A 15,175-nucleotide genomic window follows, 5' to 3' on the forward strand; every position below is an offset into this window, starting at 1 on the left:
GATTTACAGGGCTTTGCAGGTTTATTTTTGTGTTCCTGTGGTTCAGTGAATCTACGTCTGACAAGTATTTCCCTTGGCGTTTGGACTATAGTGGATAATCAGTAAACTGCAGTCTTAATATATTTCTCAACTTGTTCTGTTTTGGACTCTTGGCAATTCTATTGTAACAAACTGTTTATATTCAGACTGTAACCTGGGCCCGTACTTCCCTGTCTTGAGAGTGAGTGTGTAAATGCTCCAGACTCTATTTCTCATAAATGGACCAAGCCATGAGTTATTTCTGAGAATACTCTGTAATTATGTTAAAGAGACAAAGTGGCCAACTGAATGACCTACTTCCTAAGATGATGATAGAACTGTGGTTTGCTGAGCACCTACCAGCTCCTGTTCTCTGTTAACCTAGTTAACCTCACATATTACCTTATGATATAGTTTTTTTTTTTAATAGCTCCGTTATGCAGGGAAGTGATTAGACAGAGCTTGGTTAAATCATGTGTCCAAGATCCCTCAGTTTGTAAGGGAAGGGTCTAGAATTTCATTGTCCAGTAAGTACACTAGCTGCTAGGCATATGTGGTTTTCAAGCAGTTGAAATATGTCTAATCTGAACTGAGAAATAACAAAGTGTAAAATACACATCAAATTTCAAAGACAGTACCAAAATAAGAATGTAAAATGTCTCATTAATTTTTGATCTTGATAACAGGTCTGAATAATACTATTTTGGATATATGGGATTAAATAAAGTACATTATTAAAATTCATTTCACCTGTTTCTTTTACTTTTTGAATACTATTATCATAAAGTTAAAATTACCCATGTGGCTCACATTCCATTTCTCTAGCATTACTTTTTGGTTCTTTCTTAGGATTTCCATCTCTCTGCTTACATTTCCCATCTATCTGTTCTTGCATGCTGTCTACTTTATCCTTTAGAGCCCTTAGCATGTTAATCAAAATTGTTTTAAATTCCCAATTTAGTCATTTCAATATCCCTGCCAGGTCTGATTCTGATGCTTGCTGTGTCTCTTCAAATTGTGTTTTTGCCTTTTAGTATGCCTTGTAATTTTTTTCTTGATAGCTAAACATGACATATTGGGTGAAAGAAACTGCTGTAAATAGGCCTTACTGGCTTGGTGTTGAGGTGGGAGGGGAAGCATTCTGTACTACAGTCTCCTGGTGAGGTCTCGGTTTCAGTATGCCTCTGCCCCTGGACTCAACTTCATAAGAGTTTCTCAGTTTTTCTTCTCCACCACCATTAGGTAGCACAGCATGGCTAGAGTGGGCTGGAGTTGGTATTTCCTTCCCTTCTCTAGGTCAGTTAGGCTCTGATACTCTGGCTAGTTAGCCTTCGGTTAATTAGTTTCCCCTGAGAGGTGGCCATGCTAAGAACAGAGTGCTTAGATATATTTCAAAATGGCTCTTTGCCCCTCTCCCTGACGGGTGTACTATGAAATTGTTCTCCAATATCTACTCTGGGAATGTGGTAGAGCTCCAGGAGGTAAATCTTAACAGTATTGTGGGGCCTCCCCTGTAACTGGGTCCTCCTAGAGTTCCTTAACTTTCAGAGCTGTTTGCACTGAGCCTTCCGCCATTCATCGATGATGCTTCCAGTTTTTCTAGCCCTGCAATGCTTCCTCCACTGGTTCCGGCTTGTGAGACTCTGGTCTTGGAAGCTGTGATGGCCTGTGTTTGCCTGTCTCTTTCTCCAGTTCTGGAAGCTGCAGTTTTCTCCTCTCCTAGGATTCCAAGAAGACTTCCAGATTTTTCAGTCTGCTCAGTTGACAGTACTAGTTGTTAAGATGAAGTGGCCACTTTCCAGTTCTTTATATGCAGAACCAGAAACTGGAAGTTCTATTTCTTATTCGACAGCTCTAATGTAGAATTTGGAAGCTGCTCTCTTTAGAAACAAAGGCTAAACTACCCCCATCAGCTACTGACCAGCTTTTGTTTTTATAATTAACATACCATTGAACAATATTAGGCCAAACCCTCTGAAACTGGTTTTGTAGCTCACGATTTCTTGTATGTTGACAATTCCTTAGGGTTCAACCTAACAGTTGGCACTGGCTGACTAATACAGTAAGGAAAATGCAAGTATTATCCAAGCCCCACCGACAAAACTCTTGACAAAATTAATTGCTACATACCAGCAAAGCCACTGTGTGGGGCAGTACCACCCACTTCTAGAGTCATTGGACTATCGTATTAAATGTTTTCAGTCCATAAAAATCTTCATTGATACACCTGTGACAACTTTTTCTGTTGTATTTAGGGAGGAAACAAAATATTCATTGTGCTCATTTGAGTTACTGGGCTGGAGAAGACATTGCTTTTCTTTCTTTTTTCTTTTTTAAGTATTTTATTTATTTATTTGAGAGAGAGACAGCGAGAGAGAACAAGTGCGAGGAGAAGGTCAGAGGGAGAAGCAGACTTTCTGTGGAGCTGGGAGCCCGATGTGGGATTCGATCCTGGGACTCCGGGTCATGACCTGAGCTGAAGGCAGTCACTTAACCAACTGAGCCACCCAGGTGCCTGACCTTGCATTTCTATCTGTAAGTAGGTTGTGCTGAATTTCCAGGGTTGGAGGCCTTAGATAGCTGCTTCTAGGCTTTGGGTTCCAGAAATTTACAGAAGGGAGGAGTTGTGTTTTTGAAATTATCTATGAATCTATCATCTATCTATCTATCTATCTATCTATATCTATCTATCTTTTTAAAACAGAATAAAAATTACACATACAGAATTAGATTCAGAGCCTTAGAAAGGGCCCATAACAATGGGAAAAGCCAGGGCATCGTAAATTTTAAGAGCTTCACTGCAAACCTACTTCTGGTCTTGAAGCTAACACATGCTTTTGTTTCTATCAAAGGCTGTTACCTTGTAATTCTAGCTATAACTGGATTTCATCTCTTTGTTGCTAATCTGCTAAAAATCAGTTTTAAATCAGTTTAAATCAGTTGCTCTGTTCTCTGTCCTCCCCTTGTCTCTGCAACTGCATTTTACATGCTGAACAAAGGAAAATAAGACTCTGGTTTCACTAATATTCCAAGTCAGAGACAATAAAGGAAATGTTAGTTTTATACCTCTTTTGAAACATCAAACTAGATCCTATGAGATTGGAGAAATTGTTAAGATACATATTTGAGGGTGCCTGGGTGGCTCAGTGGGTTAAGCCGCTGCCTTCGGCTCAGGTCATGATCTCGGGGTCCTGGGTTCGAGCCCCGCATCGGGCTCTCTGCTCAGCAGGGAGCCTGCTTCCCTCTCTCTCTGCCTGCCTCTCTGCCTACTTGTGATTTCTCTCTGTCAGATAAATAAATAAAATCTTAAAAAAAAAAAGATACATATTTGATCATTGTATTGATAGATATGAGTAACTTATTGAAATTATTTCACAAAATGATTAAAAAAATGCTTTCCAGTGGCCTTCTTTAAATGAAAGAATTGCTTCAGGTTTTTTCCTCATGGCGTCTTCATTTCCCTGAAATACTTTGAGTTGGTTTCTTTATTTCAAGCAAGTAATGGCTGTTTGAAGAAGAGATGAGTGTGTTCCTGTAACTGGGCAGAGACCTAGTGAAAGGAACAGAATGTACGGAGGGAGACTCTGTACTGTGTGATCAAAACGAGGGAAATCAGTCAGCCTGAGCGAACAGACATAATTAAAGAGCAAGGCAAGAAATTAGTGGTAAAGGAAAAAGCCCAATATAATCTCTCAGGCTTTTCCCCCAAAGTAGGATTTTCTCTCTTATAGATGCCAACCCAACTGAAAGAACACAGATGTGTTACTCAGGTGACATCATAAAGGTCTGGCCAGCCCCAGAGATGGAAACCCTCTCCTCAGGCCCAAATCTCCATTCTGAATCATATAGAAAATTCCAAATCTCAGGATGTTGGGAGCAAACAAGCTAAGAAGTTATGTAATCCAATACAACTCTAAAGGCGATGTGAAGTCATGCAGTTTGGCTTGTCCTCAAATATGGGTGTAACACTAATTTCTTTATTTGAGACAAAATTAAATTAAACAGTACAGAAAACTGAGAACTTTAAATCAAGCACTGGTCGTTCATTTTGCAATGTTTCGAATGTCACATCAGCATGTGTGTACATCTTCCCCTCGCTCATGTCCTGGTGGTCCAAGAAACCACTGGCCATGTTCAGATTCCTACAGAGGTGAAGTAGATAGGAGCTGCTGTGGGAGGCACACTGGAGCCCTGGGAAGGTTGGGCAGTCCCCCTGAATACTGCCTACTTGGTACAGCCTCTGGTGGTCAAAAATGAAGAATTATTCCCGCATGATCTTTCCCAAAGTGTGTGTGTGTGGATGTGTGTGTGTGTGTGTTTCAACATCGTCAGTGGTGTAGCACCAGAACCAATTGCAACCTAGAGGTACTAGGACCGATTTTGATTTATTTACTCTTGATCAGGGATTTGGAGTTAGTGGTATCAGGGATCACTTCAGGGCGCAATGGAAGGAAAAGGAAGGAGGGAACATGGGTAAGGGAGGGCCATGGAGCTCTAACTTCATGTGCGGCTCACATGTAGTCCAAGAGTTTGCTGTCTGTGTGTAATATCAAAGCAACCGAACAAATGTATTGAAAAATACAGAACAAATTGGTCAGCTGGGCTTAACTTGAAGCAGAAGATTCAAAGGAGGAATCCCACAGTGCTCTTGTCTTTCACTAGGAGTCTTAAAAGCCAACCTGCTGCTTGTATAAATGATGTGACTAGAAGAAGGGGCCCTTTGTTCTCTGTCTCTGTCCTGGTGCACTGGGTTTGGGGAATGGTCACATCCCACCCCCAGGGGTCTCTCTCAGAATAGTTAGCCATCCCAATCCTGTGTTTCCTATGTTTGACCAGTCCTTATTTATATTGTGTTCCAGCACAATTTAACTCATGGAAATTTAGTGAATGTTTGTTAATTTGAGGAAAGGCCTGGGATAGGTGCAGAGTCCCAACTCAGCTGCTGAGGCACTGTCTAGGACCCCAAGAAATCAGCATTCTCAGTATGTCCTTCTTTAATAAAACAAAAGCATTGGATTAGATGATCTATAAAGTATTTGTATTTTTTTTCCCCTGATTTGTAGGTTGCCCTCATGTGTTTTTCTATGATTGGTACCAGCAAGCAGGAAGCATCATTCACTTGACAAGTAATTACTGAATTTATCCTATGGATCAGATTTTGTTTCAGGTTTTAAGTTCACAAAAGTGAACAACATAGGCCAAATCAGTAAACTCTGCTCTGATCATATTCTGTTTGAGCAGGGATTTCACTCCAGTGAAAACCTGAAATAAGATGCTAGAATGTGAGCTCACACTGTACCTTCCTTGTTGCTAACACAGAGACATTGTTTCCATCTTTGAAGGAAGCAGAATCATCATCCACTTCCCAGGCATGATTTGGTAGGTATAGGAGAAGGAAGAGCTCCTACTTCTCCATCAGAGCCTGTCAATGGGCAAAGCCTTTCAAATGCCAACCAGAGATAAGGCTGGAAAATAAGCTTTCGTGGGAGATAACCCAACTCTGCAAATTCACACAAGAGAATTGATAAACAGCTTTTCATAATGAAGGAAGACTGGAACAATGTTATCTCTGAAGATGAAGGACCAGCAAACAGGGCTTCTGATGTTCATTCCATCACCTAGAACTCTTGAAAGTCAACAGTAACTAGTTCAGCACCCCAAGAGCTCACAGCTTGGAATGCACCAAATTACCATTATCATAGCTTTGTTGCCTGCCATGCCATCATCTCCAAAATCATCACTACGACTTACAAGTGTGTGTGTCTTGATTGATAGCCCCCATGGGTAACTTGTTCCATCTAATCCCAGTTCCAGGGACTCTGAGCCAGGGACACTTTTGCCCCCTTGTTCCTGAGACATTTGACAAGATCTGGAGACACTTTTGGTTGTTACAGTTCAGGAAGTTCTACTTGATTCTGGTGGGTAAAGGCCAAGGACACAACTAAACATCCTACAGTGGGCAGGATGGCCTCCCTCAATAAAGAAGTAGATAGCCAAAGAATGTCAGTATTGCTATAATTGAGAAACTCTGATCTCGACTAAAACTTCCTCAACATTGGTTAGTTATCAAGGGTTTCATGAGGCTGTGAAGAATTATTAAATAGTGTGAATAACTGTGGTGAGTTTCTAAAATGACCCTCTAGTTGCACAGTAGCAAAAGAGAGAATATTTCCAAAATTTACTTCAACCAGAGGGTCTCTTCAGGTGAATTCTGCATTAATTTGTGTCTATCATAAAGGCTCCAGTGATGACTGCATTTGGAATGTGATATCATTCCCCATGTGCTCCGAAGTCTATAGTCTGTGGGAAAGCAAGATTTAATGACTTCTTTTTTACGTTCATATTTCCAGCATTTCCCTCAATGTCTTTAAAGAAATTTGTTTTGGGCTCTGTACTTGACCATGGAAGAAAGGAAATTGGGTTGTCATCTTTATTAACAGGAGCATTTATTGGAGGGTATAGATCCAAATGATCAAATTGCTCAAGTCCTTAAGGAAGGCCACATCTGGACCCGCAATTTATGCTGTCATAAAAAGACAAACATGTCTCACTGTCTCTTATCTTGTTCCCTCTGAAACTTTCTTCCCAGTTCAGCCAGAGGATCTTTCTCAAGCAATGATCAAATATGTCAGCCCCTGAAAGAAACCTAACAGAGCATTGCCATTGCATAGAAGGCAAATCTAAAATCCTTGACATGGTAGATGTTTGTTTTAAGACTATGTGTTCAGATGTGAAGGAAGGAATTTTCTGTTTCTATGACTGAATCCACTTAACTTATAAGCCTCTTGTTTTGTTCAAGTAGTGGAACAATTAAGCCTGCCAAGTGAAGAAAACTACGTTGCTACAGTTTAAAAGCTGTTTCTTTTGGCTAATTATTCAGCATTGGATTTGCTCGGCCCACTCCTCCTTTTCCTCTGTTCTCAGTAGCATGCGGGTCCTGGTGGAGGCTTATGGGGTCTATAGGAGTTACATATTTGGTCTGCGGTTCTCTTTTCACTGATCCCTGGAGTATATCATAACCCATCGTGGACATGGGCCTTCTATATCAGAGGAGGTCAAAACAGGAAAATAAAAAAAACACTGGTGTTTGAAATAGAAATTTGGTATGCAGAACTGGTTACCTGGGGATGGAAGAGATGAGGAAACACATAGGAGACTTTAAGGCAACCCAAAGGCTAGCAACAGCAGAAAGCTAATACCACCCAGAAGGACAAGTGAGGATGCAGTATTATGAATTCAGGGGCTGCATTGGAGTGGCCTCTCTGTTGGGGGCTGGAGCTTTGAAGTGCACACAGTCTTTGCTGGAAATGTTGTCTGAAGCAAAATAGGATAGAAGTCCCCTAGATTCTTTCTTCCCCTTGCCCTGTGTCCTGTCAACATCTCCTCTGGTTACACTCATTGGGAAGCCAGGTGAGATGGGAGTCCGAGTAATGCAACCTGTAAGAATTAGCTTCTCCATGTCGGAGAACAGAGTAGGGGGACAGTGAGGAATGGATCTCAGGGCAAACTGGCTCAGGCCCACTATACCCTCTATGTTTGCTTTATGTGCTCCTGAGGCCAGGGGACCCGCTGTGTCCTTCTTGCTGTTAAGAAGATATGCTTTATATTGTCCACATCCCAATCCCCTGTCTCTGGTGGTTGGCTAACTTTCCCATTTCTGTGTCTTTTTCAGAGGTATTGGATGTTCTTGCCTGTTTTTCTTGACTCATGCTGAGTTCATAGAACTCACTGATGCTGCTTTAGGTAATCCTTTCAAACACCTCCTTCAGTCATTGTTTTTCTGCAGTTCATTGCCCCATGAGGCTTACTGTCTGGGAAAGTGTGGACACGGATATTCCTTAAACTTGACCAAAGTACAGGATCATGGTCCTCTTCTCATCTTCTACACCCTAATCAAGTTGGCTCCAATCTCTTTCCTATAGTTGTGAAACTTTTATTTCCTTTGTGGTGGGAGGGGGAACCATATTCTTCCTGTATTATGTTGGCACTGAGTTTATAGTTCTTCAGATCAAGAGAAACAGTACCTAGGATGATGTACTTAAGAATTTTCACCTGAGTTTCAACCATATTTGGATCTGATTTAAATGACAGAATCTTAGACTTCAAACTTATGGCATGAGACATGGAAGTTTTGAGGGAGGAGGTTGAGTGTATGTGGCATTTTGAGAGGGATGTGAATCACTGTAGTCAGAGGGCAAACTCTGGTGGATTATATTTTTTCAAAATGGCTGCCACGATATATCCCATCCCACATGCCCATTTTACATCATGAAATGGATACTCTTCCAATTCCTTTTGGAATACAGGTCTTGTCCCATTGGATCTGGCTGGACTTGGGACTGTAATGAAGGTGATACTACATGATATCCAAGGGTTGATCATAAAAGGTAACATAGATTTTATCTGGTTCTTTTCAGGAACTTGTTCTTGGAAACTGGTTATCATGCAGTAAAGAAATCCAAACCACATGCACAGACCATTTTTAAGTGGTCCAGCCAACAGCCTCAGCTGAGATCCTAGCTGATGGTCAACATCAACTGTCACACAGGTGAGTGAAGAAGGCTTCAGATTGTTCCAGTCACAGTCACTGACTTTTTCTGCACAAAGAATCTCAGGCAAATATTGCTCAGCTGAGCTCAACAATACTCATAACCATGAAAGGTAATAAAAATGATTATTGCCATTTTAAGCCATCAGTTAAGTTGATTGGTTATATAGCAATGATAACAGTAATAATTACTATTTCTGCCTTTGAAATTAAGAAGTTAGCCACAGGACTTTTAAGTTATTGATAAAACTAAGAGGGCCTATAAGTAAAAAAAAAAAAAAAAAAAGATGATTTGCATGGATCCTTTCTTATTGAAAAAATATTATTTTTAGTGAGTTCAGTTATTCAACAACATCTTATATCACCGGGAAATGTATAAATTACTGGAGATTCAGAGATGGTAAATTCATAATCTCTGGCCACAAGGTTCTCAGAGTCTCCTGAAAGAGACACAAACTGAAAGTCAAAAGTGACCAAATCATTAAATATTTATTGAGCACCTATGATGTGATAAGCACTCTACAGGTATTGGGAATATAGTGGTATTGGGAAGACAGGCACCTGGAAATTATATTAGTGGGTCATAATGATGAATGTGTGAGAAGCATTAGAAGTGCATTGAGGTTCTTAGCAACAAACAACAGAAAATGACTCTGGCAAAATTATTAGGTTGAACCATATGAAACTGGCTGTTTTGTAGGGTCAAAAAAAGGCTGACTATTGATAATCTCATCTGATGCTCCAAAAACAGGACTCAGGGGGCACCTAGTTAGCTCAGTTAAAAGTGTCTGACTCTTGGTTTCAGCTCAGGTCATGATCTCAGAATTGTGAGATCGAGCCTGGAGTTGGGCTCCTCGCTGGGCATGGAGTCTGGCTTCAGAATCTCTCTCTCCCTCTCCCTCTACCCCGCCCGTCTCTAAAAACAACAACAAGGACAACAGAACAGGATTCAGGGAGACCAGACTGGGGGATTAGCAGGGACCGAGGAAGCTCTGGAAGGACCGGAAGCAGGAAGGAGAAATCAACATTCTGTTTGCAGGAATAGCCAGTGGAGGTGCTACAGAGCTTCCTCAGGTTCTCTCCATCTGTGCTTCCCTCTTTCAAGATGGAAAGTCCCAGAAGACAACATCCAGTGGGCTGAACTTGGGTCATAGGCCAATTCCTTTGCTAGAACATGGGAATTTAGAAGAAAAATCTGGTTCCCTTGGCTACTATAGTAGGGTAGCAAAAGGGAATTACCCTCCCAGCAAGACTCCCTATACTAGGAAAACATTAATTACACCGGAGAAATATTACATTTATTAAGAAGGTAGATGGAGGCTGGGTCACCAAATATTGACTGATGTTTATGTATTCTTTTCCCAAGGCTTCTGTAAGAAAGCACCACAAACTGGGTGACTTAACAACATAAATTTATTATGTTAACAACATTAATTTATGTTGGCAGGGGTGGTTCATTCTGAGGGCTGTAAGGGAAGTATCTATTCTAAGCAGGCCTCCCTCTTTGGTTTATGGATGGCCATCTTTTTCCTGTGTCTCTTCACATTATCTTTCCTCTAGCATGTCTATCTCTGTGTCCAAATATACCCTTTTAACAAAGACCCCAGTCATATTGGGTTAGGACCCACCCTGATGACCTCATTTTAATTAGTTCTGTAAAGACCTTGTCTCCCAATAAGGTCTTATTTGGAGATACTTGGAATTAGGATTCCCACAGATCTTTTTTTGAGGGAACACAACTCAACCTATAGCCATTTAACTCAGAAGTACAGAGAAAAAGACTATTTATTCCTGAGAACGTTCAAGGGATAATAAACTATATATACAAAATGGGCTTCAACGATCTGATCGTGGCTGGATACTTCTGCTGAAAATAGAGAAAGATTTGGACCAACTAGACCAAACTCTGCTATTCAGTCTTCTTTATAAGACAGTTTGAAAAATCTACTATTGTGGGGTAAAGTAAAAGTCTGACACTCCCTTGTGCACAGGCATTCCACCTGCCCCCATAGGTCTCAAGCCAGGGTACACAACAGAAGCACCCAGAGTTTTTAAAATTAAAGATTCCTAGGTGCACCCCTGACCTACTGACTCAGGTCACTTTGGGGAAGGGGAAGGGAATTTTATAGCTAAAAAAAAAAAATCTTCCAGGTAAATTTGATGCAACATCTAATGCCAGCTTTTGTCACTGACCATCTGGCACAGGCGATTCCATTTATGAAAAAGTGTTCATAAAACCAGAACCATTTCAGGGACATACAGTTTCCAGACACTATAAATATTTGAAAGACTACCAGTTTGAAGATTCAGTATCAATAATATCAGGTGGTAACAGACTCACACTCACTTCTCTGGGGATCTTGATTGTTTTGAACCCACTCTCTGCTGGGAGATGCTTGCTTATCTTCCTAGCCCTCCCAAAGCAGCATTGTCCTCTAAAAAAAGCATCTTTATCTCCATTCCATTGCACCATGAGGGTAGGGTTGGGTCTCTTGGGAAAATGTCAAATATCAAATACGAAATGTTTAGAAGACCACAGTTTGTCACTTCCCAAAAAAGATGTATCCCAGGACGAAAAGGAGAATTGTTTCTTCACATGATGGTGGCTGCCAAAAAAGATGTATCCCAGGACGAAAAGGAGAATTGTTTCTTCACATGATGGTGGCTGCAAGAGGTTGAAATGGGAGTTTGGCAAGTGGGGTGGTCTGCGATCCATCAACTCAACTAGACGTTTCCTGTGGGTCTGAGTTTTTCTATGGGAACTTTCTGGAAAGTTTCTCTTGTAGAAAGTCCTTCCCTGGTGGGAGCTCTTGATCATATCTTTCCAACGGATGTAGAGTTCTGGCTTTGCTACTAGTCTCCATTCAACTCACTCTCTCGTGACAAAAGAGAAACTCAATTTTGCTAATTTTTCAAAAACTTCAGTCAGTCAACCAATAGATTGGTTTTAGGTAAAGAAAGCTATTTTGCTAGGTTCTTTATCGTCAACAATGCTTTGGTGTCTGCCTAGGTGCCTTAATGAGGTATATTTCTGAGGCAAGAGGAATAGTATCTGGGCTTATGACATGGGAAGTGAATGTTTTCCTGCCTATGTGGTAGTATTGGGTTCAAGCATCTGTTTTTCTAGCCCAGCACCTGTCTGCCAGGTGCAGAGGGAAACAGAGTGAATAAGCAAAGCACTGATTTTTCTGCGTGGCCTGATATTTACCGCTTAATTGGTTCACAGGAAGCAGATTGCCACTATTTATTTCTAAAGAAAACAGACCCTGCGAGAGAATGTGAGGGCTTGACCTTCAGAGTCTTCAGATTATATTGGCAAAAATGCCAACTCACTGTGCCTGGCACCTCACAGATGCTCCCTCGATGTTGCTGTTGTTTCTTCATCTCCCTAATCACATTATAGCCTGAACTCATGGCATCTCTCTTAGTGGCCAGTCTCCCCATGAAGACAGCTTCCATGCTTCCTTCGAACTTGTTCCAGTGAGCTTTGCCTGACTTTGCCAGCTCTTACCTGCCCATCAGGCCATGTTTGTGTAAGCTGCTGATCATTTAGGAGGCTCACCCCAAAGCCAAGCCCAGGTGTATAGGTGCCTCATCTGTTTTTCTTTGCTGCTCTCCAATTACCCACTTTTAGAAAGCTGGCCTTGGCGATGACCGTACTAGAGCGCCCCCCAATGCAATTGGCCATTGTCTGATATCCTGAGAGGGAAGAGGAAGTCTGCTTTTTTAGGGGCCCAGGGAGGTAAAAGCATCTTGACACGTGTGGAGACTCAGGCCTCCTGGCAAGTCGCTCAGCTGGTAAAGGTTATCCGCCCCTTACTATGGCAGAACACAATTGCTTTTAAGGAATGTTTGGATAAAACATTTTCCAGGCCACATTTCTTCCTCTGCAGGACTATGTTATATGTGACAACATTCCAATTTTGAGGCATGACTTGTGCCAATCCACACAGGCAATTAGAGCTGACACATTCCATGGGCTATTGGTCAAGTCCTCAATAGACCAGAAAGAAAACCCACAAAGCAAAACTTTACCAATAAAGGGAACCAATTGGAGCCATGCACGGAGCCTCAGAGCAGAAATTTCTTCCTCAACTGTACACTGGGCTCTTTTACTGGGTCACCATTTCTCCTGCCTCAGTCCACACCCCCTTCCCAGGCTGGGTGTGCTGGGTGCTATGTGATGTGGCTGATATTGGACATGGCCTCCTGAAGTTGAACCTCCAAAGCTCTAGGACTGTTCTTGAAGAGCTGAGGAGTTTAGAACTTTAAGTCATCTCCAGTACCCTCATAGTGAGCCCCAAAAGCCCTCACACCATGGAAGTGGGCTGCAGGTGGCGTGAAAAGGACCTCCCTGTTCCCACTCCCATGACTAGACAACACTATCAGAAACACCATTCAGTGCACAAATTACAAAGTAAATCCACACTCCTCCTTGGAAAGTTGTGATGTAATTTCCTAACTATGGATCTTGTTAACTCTTACTCACAAGTCTCATACACAAAGAAAAGGCTATCTTGAGCTTTCTGTGATCTTTGCAACATAAACCAGCTGTTCAAAAAGGAAGCCTGTTCCATGGATGGTTTTGGAACTTTCTGTCATTCTAGGGGCCTGGTTCTGATCACTGAGCTGTTTTTATCCTCTCGGTATCTACACAGCTTTAATTACAGAGACACATTAATAGAGCCATTTGGATTAATAGAAAATCTAAATGTGAGATGTCATTTAAAAATGCAGCATTAATGTTTTCAAGTATTCAGGGCTTGGTAATTCTGGAAGGAAAGTGTTATGTACAGAGACATGGGGGACTTAATACAACAACCATACAGATAAGACACAGAAGAGATATTTTTAGTTGTTGTCAGTTTGGGGTCCATAGAGAGCTTATGAAGAGTTTTCAACTATTCTTAAGCATATTAAATGAGTTCAGTGCAATCTTGTTTTCAATTCTTTTTTTAAAAGTTTTGTAAAAAGATATTGGTTTTGATGCCATAGTCAACATACTATATTCACCCTATTTTTAAATTCATGTTCTCTTCTCAAGGGGAGCAAATTTCATGCATGATCTCTGTTAAAGGAACCAGAATGAGCCCAAGATGGAATCCCTTATGCTAAGCCCCATATCAGCAAACCCAAGCTTACCCATCATTGTATGCTTGGCTTTCCCAGAAAAGGAAACTTAGGTCAACCAATGAGTGCTTGCCTGTAGAAGTTACCTGACAGGGCTCTTTGGTCATATAAGAAAAGTAATTTTACAGTAAGAACCTGTTTGCTTTTTTCCCAGAATAACATCCTTGTTCTTGCTCACTTTGCTCTATAAAACCCTCTTGAGCTGTACAACTCTTTGGAGCTTGGTTCTGTCTGGTGCCCTGTTGGGTGCTGCCCGATTGGTGAATCACTACACAAAGTCAAAAAGGTCTTTAAATCTCACCCAGTTGAATGTTGTTCATTAACCTTTCTATCAAGAACCTGTAAGCAGGGGGGCGCCTGGGTGGCTCAGTGGGTTAAAGCCTCTGCCTTCAGCTCAGGTCATGGTCCCAGGGTCCTGGGATGGAGCCCCACATTGGGCTCTCTGCTCAGTGGGGAGCCTGCTTCCCTTCCTTTCTCTCTCTGCCTGCCTCTCGGCCTGCTAGTGTTCTCTGTCAAATTAAAACAAACAAACAAACAAAACAAACAAACAAACCTTAAAAAAAAAGAACCCGTAAGTAGGAAATATATACAGCAGTAAAACGAAAGATTGTATTAAACCATATAGATTTATGATAAAACAATGAAAGGCTGCAAAGTCAAGGATAATCTGATATTTGGGAGGGTGATTTAAGTTTGTTTTTATAGATATTATTCAATTTTAAAAGCAAGTAATTACATACTTGGAGAGCATGAAGAGAAGATATAAGATGATTGCCAGAAACATCTGTGTTTTGGTAAATATTTAAAATATAATCCCTACTATGTTCTTTTTGGTCCCACATGTAAAAGACCATACAATAATTCCTCTTAGAGTCAACTGCTAATAGAATACAAATCTTTCCTGATATAATGGGAAGCTTTCTTTAATGAGATGATGAGAGAATATGATGCCTCAATAATCTATTCTTATTCTGTCTGCCAACGAGCTCAGAGCTCAATTTTATAATCAATCACAGTTTGCACAGGTTTCCAGACAGAATTTCTCCTCTTTCAACTCTGCTCTCAAGTACTGAGCCCCTATCTGCTATCTCTTTTTGGGCTGAAGCACACCATTTCTGAGGATTAGTCTTTACAATATCCCTATGATTACTTCTGTTGTAGTCCCCATTTTTCAGGTGAGGAACGTGGGATGATGAGAAGTCAAATAGGTTGGCCAAAGTCACCTAAGTGTCTAATGGAGGAGCTAATATTAAAGCAAGCCACTGTCTTCAAGCCTATGCTCTTAATCCCTGTGCAATTCAGCAGAAAAATGTACCCAAATGCTCATCATTCTTACGCTCAAGGAGTCGGATAAGAGTTCTTATCTCTATGTTGTTGTTGTTGTTGTTGTTTTACCTTAAAATGTTCATGTAGTAAACAGATATTACTGTTGTATTGACAAATAATTCTAATTCAAAGGCAGAATAACTAAACAGCACC

Source organism: Lutra lutra, chromosome 15, assembly GCF_902655055.1.
Source record: "Lutra lutra chromosome 15, mLutLut1.2, whole genome shotgun sequence".
Lineage (NCBI taxonomy): Eukaryota > Metazoa > Chordata > Mammalia > Carnivora > Mustelidae > Lutra > Lutra lutra.